This window comes from Armigeres subalbatus, chromosome 3 (genome assembly GCF_024139115.2).
Source record: "Armigeres subalbatus isolate Guangzhou_Male chromosome 3, GZ_Asu_2, whole genome shotgun sequence".
NCBI lineage: Eukaryota > Metazoa > Arthropoda > Insecta > Diptera > Culicidae > Armigeres > Armigeres subalbatus.
The window spans coordinates 22674543-22680542 of record NC_085141.1 but is presented as its reverse complement, the minus strand read 5'-3'; the positions used below and the strand labels follow the sequence as shown (position 1 = coordinate 22680542).

Sequence of the window (6000 nt, the reverse complement as noted above, 5' to 3'; positions counted from 1 at the left end):
GAAAGTCAAAATATTGAATATACTCATTTTTACCCAAACTTTGCTGAGTAGCACCATCCAGGAGTGTTTGTTTTCCTTTATCGCCACTCAAACATTCAGACGTAGAATCTCAATACGAACGGTTTACAAAGATATTTTTGTTAAGCATTCATACACTGCTCTAATTGACAAATTTGCCAAATTCAAAATTTGCTTTTTGTACTGACTTATCAAATATTTGTTTATCAAATATTTGCCACACTGTAAAACAAATATTTGCAGAAATGGCAAATAGTGTAATGAAATATACCCAAGTAACACCAACATTCAATATTGCACATATATCAGGAAGACACTTGAATCATTTCTTAAATCATTCAAGAGATTTAAAAAATCAAGAGATTTAAAATGATTCGGCGGGTTATATCTTTTTTAAATCTTTCTCGCCTCAAGATGTTTTTTCAGTGTGGAGATTGTTTGAAGAAAAGAAAAAACAAATATAAACAACTCTCGAAAAAGGTGAAAGCGGCTGTCGTATTGTAAATCCGGAACCATTCTCCGGTGATGGTGACCCAGGAATGTCCTCGGATGCTTATCTGCACGAGGAAGCGCGTCAGCAAGGTAAGAAAATCCAAAATAACAGTTTGCACCAAAACGCCTTTATTTTCAGGATGAACGACGATTCGTGCGTATCTCTCCATCCTTTGGTTTTCCACGCTCCCAAATCGGATTGCACTTGGTCCGCCAGCCTAGCTCGCTCGCATTTGTGTACCTGCGGGTCGGACGAAACCATTTTTTCAGGGTTGCTGTCCGCATTCAACCAATCAAGCAACCTACTAATCAAAGAATCAACAACCAATCAATCAATCAAGGAATCAACCAATGAAACAAGCAGTCAACAATCAATCAACCAAATAACCAAGCAATCAAGCAACCAACAAAACAACTAATCAACCAAAGAACCAATCAATCTACCAGTCAACTACCAATCAAAATCAAATATTCAACCAACTAATAAATCAAGCAACCAATCAATTATTCAAGCAACCAACCACAAATCAATCAAGCAGCCAATTAACCAATCAAGCAACTACAATCCAACTAACCAATCAAAACTACAATCAACCAACCAACCAATCAACCATTAGCAACCTAATCTCAAAGTATCAAGCAACCAACTAATCAACAAAACAAGCTACCAAAATCAATCAATCATTCAAGCAACCACAAAATAACTAATCCGTCAACAACCAACCATCCAACCACTCAAGAAACCAACAATTCAGCCAACTAACAATCAATCAACAAATAACCAACCATACAACTAATCAATTAACCGATCAACAAGTAACCAATCAACCATCCAACCAATCAAGCAACTACCACTCACCCAACCAACCAATCATGGAACCAATCAATCTATATCATTCAAACAACAACTAACCTCCGTCAACCAGCCAACCAATCAATCAAGCAACCATCCACTAATCACCATTCAAGCAACCTACTAATCAAATAATCAAGCAACCAACCAACAATCAAGCAACCAACCACCTAATCAACCAATCAAGCAACCAACCAATCAACCATTCAACCAACTAACAAATCAAGCAACCAACCAATCAACTAATCAAGCAACCAATCAACCAATTAAACAACCAATCAATCATTCAAGTATCAACCTAATCAATCAAGCAGACAATTTCAATAAACCATTCAAGCAACCTACTAATCAAAGAATCAACAACCAACCAATGAAACAAGCAACCAAATAACCAATCCAAATAACCAATCAAGCAACCAATCAATCTATATCATTCAACCACAAAACAACTAATCCGTCAACCAGCCAACCAATCAAGCAATTATCCAACCAATCAAGCAACCTACCTATCAAACAATCAACAACCAACCAGTCAATAAAGCAACCAAAACACCAAATAACCAATCAAGCAATCAATCAACCAAATAACAAAAACCAAGCAATCAACTAATCAATCAAGCAACCAACCAATGAAACAAGCAACCAAGCAATCAATCAACAAATAACAAACCAATCAATCAATCATTCAAGCAACCACAAAGATCTAATCCATCAACCAACAACAATCAATCAAGCAACCGATTACCAATCAGGCAACCAACCATTCAAGCACACCAATCAACCAATTAACCACAATCAATCATTCAACAACCAACCATCTAATCAATCAAGCACCAATTAACCAATCAAGCAACCAAGCAATAAATCAACAAATAACCAACCAATCAAGCAACAAATCTATCGATCAATCATTCAAGCAACCAACCAACTAATCAATCAACCAACCAAAGAACCAATCAACCAGTCAAGCAACCAATCGACCAGATAACTAATCATCCAATTAAGCAACCAACCAACTATTCAACCAATCAAGCACCAACCAATCACCTCAACCAACTAACAAATCAAGCAACCAACCATTCAAGCAAGCTACCAATCAACCAACCAACCAATCAACCAATTAAGCAACCAATCAATCATTCAAGCAACCAATCAACTAATCAATCAAGCCCAATAATCCAATCAACCAATCAAAACAACCAATCAACCAACCAATCAACCAACCAACCAACAAATCAAACAAGCAATCAATCAACCAAATAACCGACCAATCGTCAACCAATCAATCTATCATTCAAGCAACCACAAAACAACTAATCCGTCAACCAGCCAACCAATCAATCAAGCAACCATCCAACTAATCAACCAATCAAACCCTACCATTCAAGCAACCTATAATCAAAGAATCAAGCAACCAACCACCTAATCAACCAAGTCAACCAACCATTCAACCAACTAAAATCAAGCAACCACACAGTCAACTAATCAAGCATGCTAACAATCAACCAAGCAACCAATCAAGCAACTAACCAATCAAAACCAATCAAGCACAACAAATCAAACAAGCAATCAATCAACCAAATAACCGACCAATCAAGCAACCTCAATCTATATCATTCAAGCAACCACAAAACAACTAATCCGTCAACCACCAACCAATCAATCAAGCAACCATCCAACTAATCAACAATCAAGCAACCTACCATTCAAGCAACCTACTAATCAAAGAATAATCAACCACCTAATCAACCAATCAAGCAACCAACCAATCAACCATTCAACCAACTAGAAATCAAGCAACCAACCAGTCAACTAATCAACATGCTAACAATCAAAGCAAACACAATCAACCATTCAAGCCAATCAACCTAATCAACCAATCAAGCATCCAACCAATCAACCATTCAACCAACTAACAAATCAAGCAACCAACCAATCAACAAACAACCAACCAATTAAACAACCAATCAATCATTCAAGCAATCAACCAACTAATCAATCAAGCGAACATACCAATCAACCATCCAACCATTCAAGCAACCTACCAATCAAAGAATCAAGCAACCAACCAATCAATAAAGCAACCAACCAATGAAACAAGCACAAATACAATCAAGCAATCAATCAACCAAATAACCAACCAACGAATCAACCATTCAAGCAACCTACTATCAAAGAATCAAGCAATCAACTCTAATCAATCAATTAAGCAACCTACCAATCAACCATTCAACACCAATTAACCAATCAACAGCTAATAATCAACCAATCAAGCAACAAATCAATCAAAAGTCAAACAACCAATCAAACAAATAACCAACCAATTGGCAACCAACCAGCAACCAATCATTCAACCATTCAAGCAAGCTACCAATCAACAAACCAACACACCAATCAAGAATCAAGTAACCAATCAATTAACATGCAAGCAATCTCTAATAAAAAATCAAGCAACCAACCAATCAATCAAGCACAAGCAATCCATCAACCAACCAATCAATTAACCAACCAACCAATCAAGCAACCAACCATTCAACCATTCAAGAAACTAGCAATCAACCAACCAACCAATCGCAACCACTAAAACAACTAATCAACCAACCAACCAATTAAGCAAAATCAGCATTAAACAACCATTAATCAACCAATCAAGTAATCAACACCAACCAGTCAACAATCAGACAACCAACCAATCAATCAAGCAACAATCAACCAACCAACTAATCAAGCAATCAACCAATCAAAGATCAAGCAATCAATTAAACAATAAACCAATCAATTAATTTGTCAGCTGAGTCGATTAATGATAACAATATGAATTTCGGCCTTCTATCAAAAGTTCGTTTTGAGTGATCTTAAAATATGTATTTGTAATTATTACGGCAGTGTAGGCAGCAATCGATCACCCAGTCATGCAAATTTATCTCCGTAAATATATCAATGATTTAAATTAAATGTCATCGTACATTTTACGCGACAATATTATTTAATGTGGTATTTATTAAATTAGTTTAGTATCGCATATTTATCTCTATAACTCTCTTCAGACTAGTGAACAACTAATGATTTATAATATATTTAGACGTATATAATCGGAATATGTTATAAACTGGTCATTTCTTTTTTTTATTTTCATCCCTAAAACCGTACGCTGTAACTCTATCTTTCGTTTTGGTGTTAATTTGTTCAAGAACACGTCTTTTCCCGTTGACTGCTCCCGAACGCCATGATTGTTGGATTCCTATACATATCGAAATTCCCAACAGCAGATCGACCCAGACTGGAAACCATTTTACTCAGAGCTGTTGCTGAACTGCGCTGTTACTAAATAGCTCGATGCTGTCGCCAACTTCCGTTGTCGCATGTGCAACAGTGCGGATCTTCATCCACGTCCGACTGCTCCAACTTTCTGTTTCGAGGGACGATTTTGCATCTGTCTGATCGGATGTCCGCCTGGCTGTTGGCGCATAAATTCGTCCTTCTTGTGGATGTACGAATACGAATACCATATGGTCGGTTCTGCCAAATCGCACCAAGCGCCAATGATCCATTTTCTTGCACAAGTTTTCGTGTAGCAGACCCAATTGATCACTAGAGTAGAGGGGGCAAGAGTACGACTTAGTTTTCAATCGATCATGTGGCCTTATGAAGCAAGCTTCTCATTAAATCAGTGTCGATGAGTTCATATACTCTTCCTTTATGCTACCCAGTGGAAAAATATTGAAATTATTGAGATTCGTTTTAGTAGAACCGTTTTAGTATTGAAGACAGTGAAAACGCACTCTTACCCACCGGTGGAGTAAAGTGCACATCGGTGGGTAGAGTACGCATTTATCCAATCATGTGTCTTTAAGTATATATTAACACAAATAAGGTTAATAACATTTAATTGATGTTTAATGAGCACTAGTCGAGCTGCATAGTAGGCGAAAATGCGCGTGAAGTTCTCCTAAATTTTCATACAAATCTTCATTTTAGTGTTTCATGATTACTCAACTTAACTAATGATTTTCTACAGAGAATATCATATAAACCCGCCGGAAACTATAATGAATGCTAGAAGGAATGAATAAAATCCATCCAGCCGTTTTGAGTTATGCGGATACGAACACAGACCTTTTCATTTTATTATAGAAGATATATCAGAATGTTTAAAGATAACGTAACTCTTAAAGGGGTAGGGGTTCTAAAATGTGCACTTTCATACGAAAACCATTGTTTTTATATACAGAAAACTTCAGAGGTGAAAATATATCAGGTTTCGCGTGGCGTATACAAAGGCATTTTCCTTAAAGAAAGTCCACCAATCACGTAACGTAAAATTTGGATTTCATCACCCTCTCCTATCTTTTCTTTGTATGAATCCTCTAAAAATATATGGATCGTCACACTCGCTCTCAGTGCTTTGATCGCCTTTGAAGTCCTTTCTAACGAATTACTTCAACTTATCCTAAAAACTTGTGATAATTTCAATTCTGTCCTTTTTCTTAGTCGTGGATCAACGCTTTGGAAGAAGTCTTATTTCGCCAGAATACGGTTTAAATCATAACTGAACATTCATATCGTACCCTTGCCCCACCGGTTCCTGCGTACTTTTACCCACAGTGCCAAAAATTATTCAAGTAATGGTTTGACTT

The 6000-nt window shown here is 36.8% G+C and overlaps 1 pseudogene; it reads left to right on the top strand.

The window, feature by feature from the left end:
• Positions 1–654, top strand: part of LOC134221513 (neither inactivation nor afterpotential protein G-like) — a 15149-nt pseudogene extending 14495 nt beyond the window's left edge.
• Positions 655–6000: the final 5346 nt, after the last annotated feature.